The following is a 14,197-nucleotide window of genomic DNA, read 5'->3' as shown; positions in this document are numbered from 1 at the left end:
TAGAATTTGAAAGATATTGACATGAATATATAACTGTTTGTATCAAAAAATGATAGTTTAAACTGATATTTGCAGTTTTGATGCGGTTTTAGGTACGATATGAGTCGAAGAAGCCGATTTTGACTGGAATCTGTTTAAAATGACAAAGAAAAACCTATTATCAATTCAAGGAAGTGAATTTTTAAGTAGTTATCTGCAGTTTTAATGTAGATTTCAGTTCGCTAAGTTATGAAAATGCATGTTTTGGCTATAATCTTCCGTAAATCAAGGGCGAAAACCAATTATTTGTCCCAAAAGAAGGTGTTTTTAGTATATATCTGCATTTCTAAGGTAGATTTGGGTACAATAGGAGGCGAAAAAGCAGATTCTGACTAAGATTTTATCGAAATCGGCAACTATTTGACTCAGAAAGGTTGCCTTACGTCGAAATCTAATAGTTTATTAAGGTTTTCGTTACTAAAATGCTTAAAGACGCCGATTTTGACTAGAATTTGAAAGATATTGACATGAATATATAACTGTTTGTATCAAAAAATGATAGTTTAAACTGCCTTAGAAATGCAGATATATACTTAAAACACCTTCTTTTGGGACAAATAATTGGTTTTCGCCCTTGATTTACGGAAGATTATAGCCAAAACATGCATTTTCATAACTTAGCGAACTTATTTGTCCCAAAAGAAGGTGTTCTAAGTATATATCTGCATTTCTAAGGTAGATTTGGGTACAATAAGAGGCGAAAAAGCAGATTCTGACTAAGCTTTTATCGAAATCGGCAACTATTTGACTTAGAATGGTTGCCTTACGTCGAAATCTAATAGTTTATTAAGGTTTTCGTTACTAAAATGCATAAAGACGCCGATTTTGACTAGAATTTGAAAGATATTGACATGAATATATAACTGTTTGTATCAAAAAATGATAGTTTAAACTGATATTTGCAGTTTTGATGCGGTTTTAGGTACGATATGAGTCGAAGAAGCCGATTTTGACTGGAATCTGTTTAAAATGACAAAGAAAAACCTATTATCAATTCAAGGAAGTGAATTTTTAAGTAGTTATCTGCAGTTTTAATGTAGATTTCAGTTCGCTAAGTTATGAAAATGCATGTTTTGGCTATAATCTTCCGTAAATCAAGGGCGAAAACCAATTATTTGTCCCAAAAGAAGGTGTTTTAGGTATACATCTGCATTTCTAAGGTAGATTTGGGTACAATAAGAGGCGAAAAAGCAGATTCTGACTAAGATTTTATCGAAATCGGCAACTATTTGACTCAGAAAGGTTGCTTTACGTCGAACTCTAATAGTTTATTAAGGTTTTCGTTACTAAAATGCCCAAAGACGCCGATTTTGACTAGAATTTGAAAGATATTGACATGAATATATAACTGTTTGTATCAAAAAATGATAGTTTAAACTGATATTTGCAGTTTTGATGCGGTTTTAGATACGATATGAATCGAAGAAGCCGATTTTGACTGGAATCTGTTTAAAATGACAAAGAAAAACTTATTATCAATTCAAGGAAGTGAATTTTTAAGTAGTTATCTGCAGTTTTAATGTAGATTTCAGTTCGCTAAATTATGAAAATGCATGTTTTGGCTATAATCTTCCGTAAATCAAGGGCGAAAACCAATTATTTGTCCCAAAAGAAGGTGCTTTAAGTATATATCTGCATTTCTAAGGTAGATTTGGGTACAATAAGAGGCGAAAAAGCAGATTCTGAATAAGATTTTATCGAAATCGGCAAACTATTTGACTCAGAATGGTTGCCTTACGTCGAAATCTAATAGTTTATTAAGGTTTTCGTTACTAAAATGCCCAAAGACGCCGATTTTGACTAGAATTTGAATGATATTGACATGAATATATAACTGTTTGTATCAAAAAATGATAGTTTAAACTGATATTTGCAGTTTTGATGCGGTTTTAGGTACGATATGAGTCGAAGAAGCCGATTTTGACTGGAATCTGTTTAAAATGACAAAGAAAAACCAATTATCAATTCAAGGAAGAGAATTTTTAAGTAGTTATCTGCAGTTTTAATGTAGATTTTAGTTCGCTAAGTTATGAAAATGCATGTTTTGGCTATAATCTTCTGTAAATCAAGGGCGAAAACCAATTATTTGTCCCAAAAGAAGGTGTTTTTAGTATATATCTGCATTTCTAAGGTAGATTTGGGTACAATAAGAGGCGAAAAAGCAGATTCTGACTAAGATTTTATCGAAATCGGCAACTATTTGACTCAGAATGGTTGCCTTACTTCGAAATCTAATAGTTTATTAAGGTTTTCGTTACTAAAATGCCCAAAGACGCCGATTTTGACTAGAATTTGAAAGATATTGACATGAATATATAACTGTTTGTATCAAAAAATGATAGTTTAAACTGATATTTGCAGTTTTGATGCGGTTTTAGGTACGATATGAGTCGAAGAAGCCGATTTTGACTAAAATCTGTTTAAAATGACAAAGAAAAACCTATTATCAATTCAAGGAAGTGAATTTTTAAGTAGTTATCTGCAGTTTTAATGTAGATTTCAGTTCGCTAAGTTATGAAAATGTATGTTTTGGCTATAATCTTCCGTAAATCAAGGGCGAAAACCAATTATTTGTCCCAAAAGAAGGTGTTTTTAGTATATATCTGCATTTCTAAGGTAGATTTGGGTACAATAAGAGGCGAAAAAGCAGATTCTGACTAAGATTTTATCGAAATCGGCAACTATTTGACTCAGAAAGGTTGCATTACGTCGAACTCTAATAGTTTATTAAGGTTTTCGTTACTAAAATGCCCAAAGACGCCGATTTTGACTGGAATTTGAAAGATATTGACATGAATATATAACTGTTTGTATCAAAAAATGATTGTTTAAACTGATATTTGCAGTTTTGATGCGGTTTTAGGTACGATATGAGTCGAAGATGCCGATTTTGACTGGAATCTGTTTAAAATGACAAAGAAAAACCTATTATCAATTCAAGGAAGTGAATTTTTAAGTAGTTATCTGCAGTTTTAATGTAGATTTCAGTTCGCTAAGTTATGAAAATGCATGTTTTGGCTATAATCTTCCGTAAATCAAGGGCGAAAACCAATTATTTGTCCCAAAAGAAGGTGTTCTAAGTATATATCTGCATTTCTAAGGTAGATTTGGGTACAATAAGAGGCGAAAAAGCAGATTCTGACTAGGATTTTATCGAAATCGGCAACTCTTTGACTCAGAAAGGTTGCCTTACGTCGAAATCTAATAGTTTATTAAGGTTTTCGTTACTAAAATGCCCAAAGACGCCGATTTTGACTAGAATTTGACATGAATATATAACTGTTTGTATCAAAAAATGATAGTTTAAACTGATATTTGCAGTTTTGATGCGGTTTTAGGTACGATATGAGTCGAAGAAGCCGATTTTGACTAAAATCTGTTTAAAATGACAAAGAAAAACCTATTATCAATTCAAGGAAGTGAATTTTTAAGTAGTTATCTGCAGTTTTAATGTAGATTTCAGTTCGCTAAGTTATGAAAATGCATGTTTTGGCTATAATCTTCCTTAAATCAAGGGCGAAAACCAATTATTTGTCCCAAAAGAAGGTGTTTTAGGTATATATCTACATTTCTAAGGTAGATTTGCGTACAATAAGAGGCGAAAAAGCAGATTCTGACTAAAATTTTATCGAAATCGGCAACTATTTGACTCAGAATGGTTGCCTTACGTCGAAATCTAATAGTTTATTAAGGTTTTCGTTACTAAAATGCCCAAAGACGCCGATTTTGACTAGAATTTGAAAGATATTGACATGAATATATAACTGTTTGTATCAAAAAATGATAGTTTAAACTGATATTTGCAGTTTTGATGCGGTTTTAGATACGATATGAATCGAAGAAGCCGATTTTGACTAAAATCTGTTTAAAATGACAAAGAAAAACCTATTATCAATTCAAGGAAGTGAATTTTTAAGTAGTTATCTGCAGTTTTAATGTAGATTTCAGTTCGCTAAGTTATGAAAATGCATGTTTTGGCTATAATCTTCCGTAAATCAAGGGCGAAAACCAATTATTTGTCCCAAAAGAAGGTGTTCTAAGTATATATCTGCATTTCTAAGGTAGATTTGGGTACAATAAGAGGCGAAAAAGCAGATTCTGACTAAGATTTTATCGAAATCGGCAACTATTTTACTCAGAATGGTTGCCTTACGTCGAAATCTAATAGTTTATTAAGGTTTTCGTTACTAAAATGCCCAAAGACGCCGATTTTGACTAGAATTTGACATGAATATATAACTGTTTGTATCAAAAAATGATAGTTTAAACTGATATTTGCAGTTTTGATGCGGTTTTAGGTACGATATGAGTCGAAGAAGCCGATTTTGACTGGAATCTGTTTAAAATGACAAAGAAAAACCTATTATCAATTCAAGGAAGTGAATTTTTAAGTAGTTATCTGCAGTTTTAATGTAGATTTCAGTTCGCTAAGTTATGAAAATGCATGTTTTGGCTATAATCTTCCGTAAATCAAGGGCGAAAACCAATTATTTGTCCCAAAAGAAGGTGTTTTTAGTATATATCTGCATTTCTAAGGTAGATTTGGGTACAATAAGAGGCGAAAAAGCAGATTCTGACTAAGATTTTATCGAAATCGGCAACTATTTTTCTCAGAATGGTTGCCTTACGTCGAAATCTAATAGTTTATTAAGGTTTTCGTTACTAAAATGCCCAAAGACGCCGATTTTGACTGGAATTTGAAAGATATTGACATGAATATATAACTGTTTGTATCAAAAAATGATTGTTTAAACTGATATTTGCAGTTTTGATGCGGTTTTAGGTACGATATGAGTCGAAGATGATGATTTTGACTGGAATCTGTTTAAAATGACAAAGAAAAACCTATTATCAATTCAAGGAAGTGAATTTTTAAGTAGTTATCTGCAGTTTTAATGTAGATTTCAGTTCGCTTAGTTATGAAAATGCATGTTTTGGCTATAATCTTCCGTAAATCAAGGGCGAAAACCAATTATTTGTCCCAAAAGAAGGTGTTTTAGGTATATATCTACATTTCTAAGGTAGATTTGCGTACAATAAGAGGCGAAAAAGCAGATTCTGACTAAGATTTTATCGAAATCGGCAACTATTTGACTCAGAATGGTTGCCTTACGTCGAAATCTAATAGTTTATTAAGGTTTTCGTTACTAAAATTCCCAAAGACGCCGATTTTGACTAGAATTTGAAAGATATTGACATGAATATATAACTGTTTGTATCAAAAAATGATAGTTTAAACTGATATTTGCAGTTTTGATGCGGTTTTAGATACGATATGAATCGAAGAAGCCGATTTTGACTAAAATCTGTTTAAAATGACAAAGAAAAACCTATTATCAATTCAAGGAAGTGAATTTTTAAGTAGTTATCTGCAGTTTTAATGTAGATTTCAGTTCGCTAAGTTATGAAAATGCATGTTTTGGCTATAATCTTCCGTAAATCAAGGGCGAAAACCAATTATTTGTCCCAAAAGAAGGTGTTCTAAGTATATATCTGCATTTCTAAGGTAGATTTGGGTACAATAAGAGGCGAAAAAGCAGATTCTGACTAAGATTTTATCGAAATCGGCAACTATTTTACTCAGAATGGTTGCCTTACGTCGAAATCTAATAGTTTATTAAGGTTTTCGTTACTAAAATGCCCAAAGACGCCGATTTTGACTAGAATTTGACATGAATATATAACTGTTTGTATCAAAAAATGATAGTTTAAACTGATATTTGCAGTTTTGATGCGGTTTTAGGTACGATATGAGTCGAAGAAGCCGATTTTGACTGGAATCTGTTTAAAATGACAAAGAAAAACCTATTATCAATTCAAGGAAGTGAATTTTTAAGTAGTTATCTGCAGTTTTAATGTAGATTTCAGTTCGCTAAGTTATGAAAATGCATGTTTTGGCTATAATCTTCCGTAAATCAAGGGCGAAAACCAATTATTTGTCCCAAAAGAAGGTGTTTTTAGTATATATCTGCATTTCTAAGGTAGATTTGGGTACAATAGGAGGCGAAAAAGCAGATTCTGACTAAGATTTTATCGAAATCGGCAACTATTTGACTCAGAAAGGTTGCCTTACGTCGAAATCTAATAGTTTATTAAGGTTTTCGTTACTAAAATGCTTAAAGACGCCGATTTTGACTAGAATTTGAAAGATATTGACATGAATATATAACTGTTTGTATCAAAAAATGATAGTTTAAACTGCCTTAGAAATGCAGATATATACTTAAAACACCTTCTTTTGGGACAAATAATTGGTTTTCGCCCTTGATTTACGGAAGATTATAGCCAAAACATGCATTTTCATAACTTAGCGAACTTATTTGTCCCAAAAGAAGGTGTTCTAAGTATATATCTGCATTTCTAAGGTAGATTTGGGTACAATAAGAGGCGAAAAAGCAGATTCTGACTAAGATTTTATCGAAATCGGCAACTATTTGACTTAGAATGGTTGCCTTACGTCGAAATCTAATAGTTTATTAAGGTTTTCGTTACTAAAATGCATAAAGACGCCGATTTTGACTAGAATTTGAAAGATATTGACATGAATATATAACTGTTTGTATCAAAAAATGATAGTTTAAACTGATATTTGCAGTTTTGATGCGGTTTTAGGTACGATATGAGTCGAAGAAGCCGATTTTGACTGGAATCTGTTTAAAATGACAAAGAAAAACCTATTATCAATTCAAGGAAGTGAATTTTTAAGTAGTTATCTGCAGTTTTAATGTAGATTTCAGTTCGCTAAGTTATGAAAATGCATGTTTTGGCTATAATCTTCCGTAAATCAAGGGCGAAAACCAATTATTTGTCCCAAAAGAAGGTGTTTTAGGTATACATCTGCATTTCTAAGGTAGATTTGGGTACAATAAGAGGCGAAAAAGCAGATTCTGACTAAGATTTTATCGAAATCGGCAACTATTTGACTCAGAAAGGTTGCTTTACGTCGAACTCTAATAGTTTATTAAGGTTTTCGTTACTAAAATGCCCAAAGACGCCGATTTTGACTAGAATTTGAAAGATATTGACATGAATATATAACTGTTTGTATCAAAAAATGATAGTTTAAACTGATATTTGCAGTTTTGATGCGGTTTTAGATACGATATGAATCGAAGAAGCCGATTTTGACTGGAATCTGTTTAAAATGACAAAGAAAAACTTATTATCAATTCAAGGAAGTGAATTTTTAAGTAGTTATCTGCAGTTTTAATGTAGATTTCAGTTCGCTAAATTATGAAAATGCATGTTTTGGCTATAATCTTCCGTAAATCAAGGGCGAAAACCAATTATTTGTCCCAAAAGAAGGTGCTTTAAGTATATATCTGCATTTCTAAGGTAGATTTGGGTACAATAAGAGGCGAAAAAGCAGATTCTGAATAAGATTTTATCGAAATCGGCAAACTATTTGACTCAGAATGGTTGCCTTACGTCGAAATCTAATAGTTTATTAAGGTTTTCGTTACTAAAATGCCCAAAGACGCCGATTTTGACTAGAATTTGAATGATATTGACATGAATATATAACTGTTTGTATCAAAAAATGATAGTTTAAACTGATATTTGCAGTTTTGATGCGGTTTTAGGTACGATATGAGTCGAAGAAGCCGATTTTGACTGGAATCTGTTTAAAATGACAAAGAAAAACCAATTATCAATTCAAGGAAGAGAATTTTTAAGTAGTTATCTGCAGTTTTAATGTAGATTTTAGTTCGCTAAGTTATGAAAATGCATGTTTTGGCTATAATCTTCTGTAAATCAAGGGCGAAAACCAATTATTTGTCCCAAAAGAAGGTGTTTTTAGTATATATCTGCATTTCTAAGGTAGATTTGGGTACAATAAGAGGCGAAAAAGCAGATTCTGACTAAGATTTTATCGAAATCGGCAACTATTTGACTCAGAATGGTTGCCTTACTTCGAAATCTAATAGTTTATTAAGGTTTTCGTTACTAAAATGCCCAAAGACGCCGATTTTGACTAGAATTTGAAAGATATTGACATGAATATATAACTGTTTGTATCAAAAAATGATAGTTTAAACTGATATTTGCAGTTTTGATGCGGTTTTAGGTACGATATGAGTCGAAGAAGCCGATTTTGACTGGAATCTGTTTAAAATGACAAAGAAAAACCTATTATCAATTCAAGGAAGTGAATTTTTAAGTAGTTATCTGCAGTTTTAATGTAGATTTCAGTTCGCTAAGATATGAAAATGCATGTTTTGGCTATAATCTTCCGTAAATCAAGGGCGAAAACCAATTATTTGTCCCAAAAGAAGGTGTTTTAAGTATATATCTGCATTTCTAAGGTAGATTTGGGTACAATAAGAGGCGAAAAAGCAGATTCTGACTAAGATTTTATCGAAATCGGCAACTATTTGACTCAGAAAGGTTGCCTTACGTCGAAATCTAATAGTTTATTAAGGTTTTCGTTACTAAAATGCCCAAAGACGCCGATTTTGACTAGAATTTGACATGAATATATAACTGTTTGTATCAAAAAATGATAGTTTAAACTGATATTTGCAGTTTTGATGCGGTTTTAGATACGATATGAATCGAAGAAGCCGATTTTGACTGGAATCTGTTTAAAATGACAAAGAAAAACCTATTATCAATTCAAGGAAGTGAATTTTTAAGTAGTTATCTGCAGTTTTAATGTAGATTTCAGTTCGCTAAGTTATGAAAATGCATGTTTTGGCTATAATCTTCCGTAAATCAAGGGCGAAAACCAATTATTTGTCCCAAAAGAAGGTGTTCTAAGTATATATCTGCATTTCTAAAGTAGATTTGGGTACAATAAGAGGCGAAAAAGCAGATTCTGACTAAGATTTTATCGAAATCGGCAACTGTTTGACTCAGAAAGGTTGCCTTACGTCGAAATCTAATAGTTTATTAAGGTTTTCGTTACTAAAATGCCCAAAGACGCCGATTTTGACTAGAATTTGAAAGATATTGACATGAATATATAACTGTTTGTATCAAAAAATGATAGTTTAAACTGCCTTAGAAATGCAGATATATACTTAAAACACCTTCTTTTGGGACAAATAATTGGTTTTCGCCCTTGATTTACGGAAGATTATAGCCAAAACATGCATTTTCATAACTTAGCGAACTTATTTGTCCCAAAAGAAGGTGTTCTAAGTATATATCTGCATTTCTAAGGTAGATTTGGGTACAATAAGAGGCGAAAAAGCAGATTCTGACTAAGATTTTATCGAAATCGGCAACTATTTGACTTAGAATGGTTGCCTTACGTCGAAATCTAATAGTTTATTAAGGTTTTCGTTACTAAAATGCATAAAGACGCCGATTTTGACTAGAATTTGAAAGATATTGACATGAATATATAACTGTTTGTATCAAAAAATGATAGTTTAAACTGATATTTGCAGTTTTGATGCGGTTTTAGGTACGATATGAGTCGAAGAAGCCGATTTTGACTGGAATCTGTTTAAAATGACAAAGAAAAACCTATTATCAATTCAAGGAAGTGAATTTTTAAGTAGTTATCTGCAGTTTTAATGTAGATTTCAGTTCGCTAAGATATGAAAATGCATGTTTTGGCTATAATCTTCCGTAAATCAAGGGCGAAAACCAATTATTTGTCCCAAAAGAAGGTGTTTTAAGTATATATCTGCATTTCTAAGGTAGATTTGGGTACAATAAGAGGCGAAAAAGCAGATTCTGACTAAGATTTTATCGAAATCGGCAACTATTTGACTCAGAAAGGTTGCCTTACGTCGAAATCTAATAGTTTATTAAGGTTTTCGTTACTAAAATGCCCAAAGACGCCGATTTTGACTAGAATTTGACATGAATATATAACTGTTTGTATCAAAAAATGATAGTTTAAACTGATATTTGCAGTTTTGATGCGGTTTTAGATACGATATGAATCGAAGAAGCCGATTTTGACTGGAATCTGTTTAAAATGACAAAGAAAAACCTATTATCAATTCAAGGAAGTGAATTTTTAAGTAGTTATCTGCAGTTTTAATGTAGATTTCAGTTCGCTAAGTTATGAAAATGCATGTTTTGGCTATAATCTTCCGTAAATCAAGGGCGAAAACCAATTATTTGTCCCAAAAGAAGGTGTTCTAAGTATATATCTGCATTTCTAAAGTAGATTTGGGTACAATAAGAGGCGAAAAAGCAGATTCTGACTAAGATTTTATCGAAATCGGCAACTGTTTGACTCAGAAAGGTTGCCTTACGTCGAAATCTAATAGTTTATTAAGGTTTTCGTTACTAAAATGCCCAAAGACGCCGATTTTGACTAGAATTTGAAAGATATTGACATGAATATATAACTGTTTGTATCAAAAAATGATAGTTTAAACTGCCTTAGAAATGCAGATATATACTTAAAACACCTTCTTTTGGGACAAATAATTGGTTTTCGCCCTTGATTTACGGAAGATTATAGCCAAAACATGCATTTTCATAACTTAGCGAACTTATTTGTCCCAAAAGAAGGTGTTCTAAGTATATATCTGCATTTCTAAGGTAGATTTGGGTACAATAAGAGGCGAAAAAGCAGATTCTGACTAAGATTTTATCGAAATCGGCAACTATTTGACTTAGAATGGTTGCCTTACGTCGAAATCTAATAGTTTATTAAGGTTTTCGTTACTAAAATGCATAAAGACGCCGATTTTGACTAGAATTTGAAAGATATTGACATGAATATATAACTGTTTGTATCAAAAAATGATAGTTTAAACTGATATTTGCAGTTTTGATGCGGTTTTAGGTACGATATGAGTCGAAGAAGCCGATTTTGACTGGAATCTGTTTAAAATGACAAAGAAAAACCTATTATCAATTCAAGGAAGTGAATTTTTAAGTAGTTATCTGCAGTTTTAATGTAGATTTCAGTTCGCTAAGTTATGAAAATGCATGTTTTGGCTATAATCTTCCGTAAATCAAGGGCGAAAACCAATTATTTGTCCCAAAAGAAGGTGTTTTAGGTATACATCTGCATTTCTAAGGTAGATTTGGGTACAATAAGAGGCGAAAAAGCAGATTCTGACTAAGATTTTATCGAAATCGGCAACTATTTGACTCAGAAAGGTTGCTTTACGTCGAACTCTAATAGTTTATTAAGGTTTTCGTTACTAAAATGCCCAAAGACGCCGATTTTGACTAGAATTTGAAAGATATTGACATGAATATATAACTGTTTGTATCAAAAAATGATAGTTTAAACTGATATTTGCAGTTTTGATGCGGTTTTAGATACGATATGAATCGAAGAAGCCGATTTTGACTGGAATCTGTTTAAAATGACAAAGAAAAACTTATTATCAATTCAAGGAAGTGAATTTTTAAGTAGTTATCTGCAGTTTTAATGTAGATTTCAGTTCGCTAAATTATGAAAATGCATGTTTTGGCTATAATCTTCCGTAAATCAAGGGCGAAAACCAATTATTTGTCCCAAAAGAAGGTGCTTTAAGTATATATCTGCATTTCTAAGGTAGATTTGGGTACAATAAGAGGCGAAAAAGCAGATTCTGAATAAGATTTTATCGAAATCGGCAAACTATTTGACTCAGAATGGTTGCCTTACGTCGAAATCTAATAGTTTATTAAGGTTTTCGTTACTAAAATGCCCAAAGACGCCGATTTTGACTAGAATTTGAATGATATTGACATGAATATATAACTGTTTGTATCAAAAAATGATAGTTTAAACTGATATTTGCAGTTTTGATGCGGTTTTAGGTACGATATGAGTCGAAGAAGCCGATTTTGACTGGAATCTGTTTAAAATGACAAAGAAAAACCAATTATCAATTCAAGGAAGAGAATTTTTAAGTAGTTATCTGCAGTTTTAATGTAGATTTTAGTTCGCTAAGTTATGAAAATGCATGTTTTGGCTATAATCTTCTGTAAATCAAGGGCGAAAACCAATTATTTGTCCCAAAAGAAGGTGTTTTTAGTATATATCTGCATTTCTAAGGTAGATTTGGGTACAATAAGAGGCGAAAAAGCAGATTCTGACTAAGATTTTATCGAAATCGGCAACTATTTGACTCAGAATGGTTGCCTTACTTCGAAATCTAATAGTTTATTAAGGTTTTCGTTACTAAAATGCCCAAAGACGCCGATTTTGACTAGAATTTGAAAGATATTGACATGAATATATAACTGTTTGTATCAAAAAATGATAGTTTAAACTGATATTTGCAGTTTTGATGCGGTTTTAGGTACGATATGAGTCGAAGAAGCCGATTTTGACTGGAATCTGTTTAAAATGACAAAGAAAAACCTATTATCAATTCAAGGAAGTGAATTTTTAAGTAGTTATCTGCAGTTTTAATGTAGATTTCAGTTCGCTAAGATATGAAAATGCATGTTTTGGCTATAATCTTCCGTAAATCAAGGGCGAAAACCAATTATTTGTCCCAAAAGAAGGTGTTTTAAGTATATATCTGCATTTCTAAGGTAGATTTGGGTACAATAAGAGGCGAAAAAGCAGATTCTGACTAAGATTTTATCGAAATCGGCAACTATTTGACTCAGAAAGGTTGCCTTACGTCGAAATCTAATAGTTTATTAAGGTTTTCGTTACTAAAATGCCCAAAGACGCCGATTTTGACTAGAATTTGACATGAATATATAACTGTTTGTATCAAAAAATGATAGTTTAAACTGATATTTGCAGTTTTGATGCGGTTTTAGGTACGATATGAGTCGAAGAAGCCGATTTTGACTAAAATCTGTTTAAAATGACAAAGAAAAACCTATTATCAATTCAAGGAAGTGAATTTTTAAGTAGTTATCTGCAGTTTTAATGTAGATTTCAGTTCGCTAAGTTATGAAAATGTATGTTTTGGCTATAATCTTCCGTAAATCAAGGGCGAAAACCAATTATTTGTCCCAAAAGAAGGTGTTTTAAGTATATATCTGCATTTCTAAGGTAGATTTGGGTACAATAAGAGGCGAAAAAGCAGATTCTGACTAAGATTTTATCGAAATCGGCAACTATTTGACTCAGAAAGGTTGCCTTACGTCGAAATCTAATAGTTTATTAAGGTTTTCGTTACTAAAATGCCCAAAGACGCCGATTTTGACTAGAATTTGACATGAATATATAACTGTTTGTATCAAAAAATGATAGTTTAAACTGATATTTGCAGTTTTGATGCGGTTTTAGATACGATATGAATCGAAGAAGCCGATTTTGACTGGAATCTGTTTAAAATGACAAAGAAAAACCTATTATCAATTCAAGGAAGTGAATTTTTAAGTAGTTATCTGCAGTTTTAATGTAGATTTCAGTTCGCTAAGTTATGAAAATGCATGTTTTGGCTATAATCTTCCGTAAATCAAGGGCGAAAACCAATTATTTGTCCCAAAAGAAGGTGTTCTAAGTATATATCTGCATTTCTAAAGTAGATTTGGGTACAATAAGAGGCGAAAAAGCAGATTCTGACTAAGATTTTATCGAAATCGGCAACTGTTTGACTCAGAAAGGTTGCCTTACGTCGAAATCTAATAGTTTATTAAGGTTTTCGTTACTAAAATGCCCAAAGACGCCGATTTTGACTAGAATTTGAAAGATATTGACATGAATATATAACTGTTTGTATCAAAAAATGATAGTTTAAACTGCCTTAGAAATGCAGATATATACTTAAAACACCTTCTTTTGGGACAAATAATTGGTTTTCGCCCTTGATTTACGGAAGATTATAGCCAAAACATGCATTTTCATAACTTAGCGAACTTATTTGTCCCAAAAGAAGGTGTTCTAAGTATATATCTGCATTTCTAAGGTAGATTTGGGTACAATAAGAGGCGAAAAAGCAGATTCTGACTAAGATTTTATCGAAATCGGCAACTATTTGACTTAGAATGGTTGCCTTACGTCGAAATCTAATAGTTTATTAAGGTTTTCGTTACTAAAATGCATAAAGACGCCGATTTTGACTAGAATTTGAAAGATATTGACATGAATATATAACTGTTTGTTTCAAAAAATGATAGTTTAAACTAATATTTGCAGTTTTGATGCGGTTTTAGGTACGATATGAGTCGAAGAAGCCGATTTTGACTGGAATCTGTTTAAAATGACAAAGAAAAACCTATTATCAATTCAAGGAAGTGAATTTTTAAGTAGTTATCTGCAGTTTTAATGTAGATTTCAGTT

The sequence above is a fragment of the Cylas formicarius genome, unplaced genomic scaffold (assembly GCF_029955315.1).
Source record: "Cylas formicarius isolate icCylForm1 unplaced genomic scaffold, icCylForm1.1 PGA_scaffold_2__14_contigs__length_35257938, whole genome shotgun sequence".
NCBI lineage: Eukaryota > Metazoa > Arthropoda > Insecta > Coleoptera > Brentidae > Cylas > Cylas formicarius.
The sequence above is the reverse complement of the archived record's forward strand: the minus strand, read 5'-3'. Positions refer to the sequence as shown.